This window comes from Myxine glutinosa, chromosome 5 (genome assembly GCF_964187855.1).
Source record: "Myxine glutinosa chromosome 5, kmMyxGlut1.1, whole genome shotgun sequence".
NCBI lineage: Eukaryota > Metazoa > Chordata > Myxini > Myxiniformes > Myxinidae > Myxine > Myxine glutinosa.
Window position 1 is genome coordinate 36,223,683 of NC_136265.1, and position 6,319 is coordinate 36,230,001.

The 6,319-nt window shown below is 52.8% G+C and overlaps 1 protein-coding gene across 1 annotated transcript in view; it reads right to left on the reverse strand.

Annotated features, from left to right (window-relative positions):
- LOC137427700 (putative GTP-binding protein 6) overlaps positions 1-6,298 on the reverse strand; it is a 34,275-nt gene extending 27,977 nt beyond the window's left edge. Inside the window, exon 1 of the mRNA XM_068117375.2 lies at positions 6,256-6,298. The gene's annotated coding sequence lies outside the window, so the exon portion shown is untranslated. The remainder of the gene's footprint in view (positions 1-6,255) is intronic.
- Positions 6,299-6,319: the final 21 nt, after the last annotated feature.

Genomic DNA, 6,319 nt, shown 5'->3' on the forward strand with positions numbered 1-6,319 from the left:
GAAAGAGGGGTTGGAAACAGAGAAGGTTGGAAAGAGGCGGTTGGAAAGAGGCGGTTGGAAAGGCGGTTGGAAAGAGGAGGTTGGAAAGAGGAGGTTGGAAAGAGGAGGTTGGAAAGAGGAGGTTGGAAAGAGGGGGTTGGAAAGAGGTGGTTGGAAAGACAGGAGGTTGGAAAGAGAGGAGGTTGGAAAGAGAGGAGGTTGGAAAGAGAGGCGGTTGGAAAGAGGCGGTTGGAAAGAGAGGAGGTTGGAAAGAGAGGAGGTTGGAAAGAGGAGGTTGGAAAGAGAGGAGGTTGGAAAGAGGAGGCTGGAAAGAGAGGAGGTTGGAAAGAGAGGAAGTTGAAAAGAGACGGGGTTGGAAAGAGAGGGGGTTGGAAAGAGGGGGTTGGAAAGAGAGGGGGTTGGAAAGAGAGGGGGTTGGAAAGAGAGGGGGTTGGAAAGAGGGGGTTGGAAAGAGAGGGGGTTGGAAAGAGAGGGGGTTGGAAAGAGGGGGTTGGAAAGAGGGGGTTGGAAAGAGAGGGGGTTGGAAAGAGAGGGGGTTGGAAAGAGAGGGGGTTGGAAAGAGAGTGGTGGGAAAGAGAGGAGCTGGAAAGAGAGGTTGGAAAGAGGGGGGTTGGAAAGAGAGGAGTTGGAAAGAGAGGGGTTGGAAAGAGAGGAGTTGGAAAGAGAGAAGGTTGGAAAGAGGCGGTTGGAAAGAGGCGGTTGGAAAGAGGCGGTTGGAAAGAGGCGGTTGGAAAGAGGCGGTTGGAAAGAGGCGGTTGGAAAGAGGCGGTTGGAAAGAGGCGGTTGGAAAGAGGCGGTTGGAAAGAGGCGGTTGGAAAGAGGCGGTTGGAAAGAGGCGGTTGGAAGAGGCAGTTGGAAAGGTGGTTGGAAAGAGGCGGTTGGAAAGAGGCGGTTGGAAAGAGGCGGTTGGAAAGAGGCGGTTGGAAAGAGGCGGTTGGAAAGAGGCGGTTGGAAAGAGGAGGTTGGAAAGAGGGGGTTGGAAAGAGGGGGTTGGAAAGAGGGGGTTGGAAAGAGGGGGTTGGAAAGAGGGGGTTGGAAAGAGGGGGTTGGAAAGAGGCGGTTGGAAAGAGAGGCGGTTGGAAAGAGAGGAGGTTGGAAAGAGAGGAGGTTGGAAAGAGAGGAGGTTGGAAAGAGAGGAGGTTGGAAAGAGAGGAGGTTGGAAAGAGGAGGTTGGAAAGAGGAGGTTGGAAAGAGGACGTTGGAAAGAGGAGGTTGGAAGGAGGAGGTTGGAAGGAGGAGGTTGGAAAGAGGGGGTTGGAAAGAGGGGGTTGGAAAGAGGGGGTTGGAAAGAGGGGGTTGGAAAGAGGGGGTTGGAAAGAGGGGGTTGGAAAGAGGTGGTTGGAAAGAGAGGGGGTTGGAAAGAGAGGGGGTTGGAAAGAGAGAGGGTGGAAAGAGAGGGTTGGAAAGAGAGGGGGTTGGAAAGAGAGGGGGTTGGAAAGAGAGGAGGTTGGAAAGAGGGGGGTTGGAAAGAGAGGAGGTTGGAAAGAGAGGAGGTTGGAAAGAGAGGAGGTTGGAAAGAGAGGAGGTTGGAAAGAGAGGCGGTTGGAAAGAGGATGTTGGAAAGAGGAGGTTGGAAAGAGGAGGTTGGAAAGAGGAGGTTGGAAAGAGGAGGTTGGAAAGAGGGGGTTGGAAAGAGGGGGTTGGAAAGAGGCGGTTGGAAAGAGGCGGTTGGAAAGACAGGAGGTTGGAAAGAGAGGAGGTTGGAAAGAGAGGAGGTTGGAAAGAGAGGAGGTTGGAAAGAGAGGAGGTTGGAAAGAGAGGAGGTTGGAAAGAGAGGAGGTTGGAAAGAGAGGAAGTTGAAAAGAGAGGAAGTTGAAAAGAGAGGGGGTTGGAAAGAGGGGGTTGGAAAGAGAGGAGGTTGGAAAGAGAGGGGGTTGGAAAGAGAGGGGGTTGGAAAGAGGGGGTTGGAAAGAGAGGGGGTTGGAAAGAGAGGGGGTTGGAAAGAGAGGGGGTTGGAAAGAGAGGGGGTTGGAAAGAGAGGGGGTTGGAAAGAGAGGGGGTTGGAAAGAGAGGGGGTTGGAAAGAGAGGGGGTTGGAAAGAGAGGGGGTTGGAAAGAGGGGGTTGGAAAGAGGGGGTTGGAAAGAGAGGGGGTTGGAAAGAGAGGGGGTTGGAAAGAGAGGGGGTTGGAAAGAGAGTGGTGGGAAAGAGAGGAGTTGGAAAGAGAGGGGTTGGAAAGAGAGGAGTTGGAAAGAGAGGAGTTGGAAAGAGAGAAGGTTGGAAAGAGGCGGTTGGAAAGAGGCGGTTGGAAAGAGGCGGTTGGAAAGAGGTGGTTGGAAAGAGGCGGTTGGAAAGAGGCGGTTGGAAAGAGGCGGTTGGAAAGAGGCGGTTGGAAAGAGGCGGTTGAAAAGAGGGGGTTGGAAAGAGGCGGTTGGAAAGAGGCGGTTGGAAAGAGGCGGTTGGAAAGAGGCGGTTGGAAAGAGGCGGTTGGAAAGAGGCGGTTGGAAAGAGGCGGTTGGAAAGAGGCGGTTGGAAAGAGGCGGTTGGAAAGAGGCGGTTGGAAAGAGGCGGTTGGAAAGAGGCGGTTGGAAAGAGGCGGTTGGAAAGAGGCGGTTGGAAAGAGGCGGTTGGAAAGAGAGGGGGTTGGAAAGAGAGGGGGTTGGAAAGAGAGGGGGTGGGAAAGAAAGAGGGGTTGGAAAGAAAGAGAGGGGTTGGAAAGAGAGGAGGTTGGAAAGAGAGGAGGTTGGAAAGAGAGGAGGTTGGAAAGAGAGGAGGTTGGAAAGAGAGGAGGTTGGAAAGAGAGGAGGTTGGAAAGAGAGGAGGTTGGAAAGAGGCGGTTGGAAAGAGAGGAGGTTGGAAAGAGAGGAGGTTGGAAAGAGAGGCGGTTGGAAAGAGAGGAGGTTGGAAAGAGAGGAGGTTGGAAAGAGAGGAGGTTGGAAAGAGAGGGGGTTGGAAAGAGAGGGGGTTGGAAAGAGAGGAGGTTGGAAAGAGAGGAGGTTGGAAAGAGAGGAGGTTGGAAAGAGAGGAGGTTGGAAAGAGGAGGTTGGAAAGAGAGGAGGTTGGAAAGAGAGGAGGTTGGAAAGAGGAGGTTGGAAAGAGAGGAGGTTGGAAAGAGGGGGTTGGAAAGAGAGGAGGTTGGAAAGAGAGGAGGTTGGAAAGAGAGGAGGTTGGAAAGAGAGGAGGTTGGAAAGAGAGGGGGTTGGAAAGAGAGGAGGTTGGAAAGAGAGGGGGTTGGAAAGAGAGGAGGATGGAAAGAGAGGAGGTTGGAAAGAGAGGGGGTTGGAAAGAGAGGGGGTTGGAAAGAGAGGAGGTTGGAAAGAGAGGGGGTTGGAAAGAGGAGGTTGGAAAGAGAGGGGTTGGAAAGAAAGGAGGTTGGAAAGAGAAGGTTGGAAAGAGAGGAGGTTGGAAAGAGAGGAGGTTGGAAAGAGAGGGGGTTGGAAAGAGGGGGTTGGAAAGAGAGGAGGTTGGAAAGAGAGGAGGTTGGAAAGAGAGGAGGTTGGAAAGAGAAGGTTCGAAAGAGAGGAGGTTGGAAAGAGAGGAGGTTGGAAAGAGAGGAGGTTGGAAAGAGAGAAGGTTGGAAAGAGAGAAGGTTGGAAAGAGAGAAGGTTGGAAAGAGAGAAGGTTGGAAAGAGAGAAGGTTGGAAAGAGAGGGGGTTGGAAAGAGAGGGGTTGGAAAGAGAGGAGGTTGGAAAGAGAGGAGGTTGGAAAGAGAGGGGGTTGGAAAGAGAGCGGGTTGGAAAGAGAGCGGGTTGGAAAGAGAGCGGGTTGGAAAGAGAGGGGTTGGAAAGAGAGGGGTTGGAAAGAGAGGGGGTTGGAAAGAGAGGAGGTTGGAAAGAGAGGAGGTTGGAAAGAGAGAAGGTTGGAAAGAGAGGGGGTTGGAAAGAGGGGGTTGGAAAGAGAGGAGGTTGGAAAGAGAGGAGGTTGGAAAGAGAGGAGGTTGGAAAGAGAGGGGGTTGGAAAGAGGAGGTTGGAAAGAGAGGCGGTTGGAAAGAGAGGAGGTTGGAAAGAGAGAGGGTTGGAAAGAGAGAGGGTTCGAAAGAGAGGAGGTTGGAAAGAGAGGGGGTTGGAAAGAGGGGGTTGGAAAGAGAGGGGTTGGAAAGAGAGAAGGTTGGAAAGAGGCGGTTGGAAAGAGGCGGTTGGAAAGAGGCGGTTGGAAAGAGGCGGTTGGAAAGAGGCGGTTGGAAAGAGGCGGTTGGAAAGAGGCGGTTGGAAAGAGGAGGTTGGAAAGAGGCGGTTGGAAAGAGGCGGTTGGAAAGAGGCGGTTGGAAAGAGGCGGTTGGAAAGAGGCGGTTGGAAAGAGGCGGTTGGAAAGAGGCGGTTGGAAAGAGGCGGTTGGAAAGGCGGTTGAAAAGAGGCGGTTGAAAAGAGGCGGTTGGAAAGAGGGGGTTGGAAAGAGGGGGTTGGAAAGAGGGGGTTGGAAAGAGGGGGTTGGAAAGAGGGGGTTGGAAAGAGGGGGTTGGAAAGAGGGGGTTGGAAAGAGGGGGTTGGAAAGAGGGGGTTGGAAAGAGGCGGTTGGAAAGAGGCGGTTGGAAAGAGGCGGTTGGAAAGAGGCGGTTGGAAAGAGGCGGTTGGAAAGAGGCGGTTGGAAAGAGGCGGTTGGAAAGAGGACGGTTGGAAAGAGGACGGTTGGAAAGAGGACGGTTGGAAAGAGGACGGTTGGAAAGAGGCGGTTCGAAAGAGGCGGTTCGAAAGAGGCGGTTCGAAAGAGGCGGTTGGAAAGAGGCGGTTGGAAAGAGGCGGTTGGAAAGAGGCGGTTGGAAAGAGGCGGTTGGAAAGAGGCGGTTGGAAAGAGGCGGTTGGAAAGAGGCGGTTGGAAAGAGGCAGTTGGAAAGAGGCAGTTGGAAAGAGGGGTTGGAAAGAAAGAGGGGGTTGGAAAGAAAGAGAGGGGTTGGAAAGAGAGGGGGTTGGAAAGAGAGGGGGTTGGAAAGAGAGGGGGTTGGAAAGAGAGGAGGTTGGAAAGAGAGGAGGTTGGAAAGAGAGGAGGTTGGAAAGAGAGGAGGTTGGAAAGAGGAGGTTGGAAAGAGAGGAGGTTGGAAAGAGAGGAGGTTGGAAAGAGGGGGTTGGAAAGAGAGGAGGTTGGAAAGAGAGGAGATTGGAAAGAGGGGGTTGGAAAGAGAGGTGGTTGGAAAGAGAGGGGGTTGGAAAGAGAGGGGGTTGGAAAGAGAGGGGGTTGGAAAGAGAGGGGGTTGGAAAGAGAGGGGATTGGAAAGAGAGGAGGATGGAAAGAGAGGGGGTTGGAAAGAGAGGGGGTTGGAAAGAGAGGGGGTTGGAAAGAGAGGGGGTTGGAAAGAGAGGGGGTTGGAAAGAGAGAGGTTGGAAAGAGAGGAGGTTGGGAAGAGAGGAGGTTGGGAAGAGAGGGGGTTGGAAAGAAAGGAGGTTGGAAAGAGAAGGTTGGAAAGAGAAGGTTGGAAAGAGAGGAGGTTGGAAAGAGGGGGTTGGAAAGAGGGGGTTGGAAAGAGAGGAGGTTGGAAAGAGAAGGTTGGAAAGAGAAGGTTGGAAAGAGAGGAGGTTGGAAAGAGGGGGTTGGAAAGAGGGGGTTGGAAAGAGAGGAGGTTGGAAAGAGAGGAGGTTGGGAAGAGAGGGGGTTGGAAAAAAGGAGGTTGGAAAGAGAAGGTTGGAAAGAGAGGAGGTTGGAAAGAGAGGAGGTTGGAAAGAGAGGCGGTTGGAAAGAGAGAAGGTTGGAAAGAGAGGGGGTTGGAAAGAGAGGGGTTGGAAAGAGAGGGGGTTGGAAAGAGAGGGGGTTGGAAAGAGAGGGGGTTGGAAAGAGAGGGGGTTGGAAAGAGAGGGGGTTGGAAAGAGAGGGGGTTGGAAAGAGAGGGGGTTGGAAAGAGAGGGGGTTGGAAAGAGAGGGGGTTGGAAAGAGAGGGAGTTGGAAAGAGAGGGAGTTGGAAAGAGAGGGGGTTGGAAAGGGTGGGGGTTGGAAATGGAGGGGGTTGGAAAGGGAGGGAGTTGGAAAGGGAGGGGGTTGGAAAGGGAGGCGGTTGGAAAGGGAGGCGGTTGGAAAGCGAGGCGGTTGGAAAGAAAGAGTGGGGGTTGGAAAGAAAGAGAGGGGGTTGGAAAGAGAGGGGTGGGAAAGAGAGGGGTGGGTTCTGTAACCATGTAAATACATGGTTCTTGTTGTGACCAGGGATGTGATCCATTACTAATACTCAATAGGTACAATAAGTTCATAGAGCGCTCGCCAAGTGGCTTCAGAACTCAAGGTAACATTGTTATAAAGACAGGAGCTGAATTCAAACTAAAGTAACAGCGAAATGAAACCAGAAAACAACGCGGAATAGCAGAAAGTACAAAGAGAAGGGAAAAATACCGCTTACAAAGTCTCGTGCCAAATATTTAAAACTTCCGGGTGAAAGTTCACCAACCCGGAAGCGACGCACG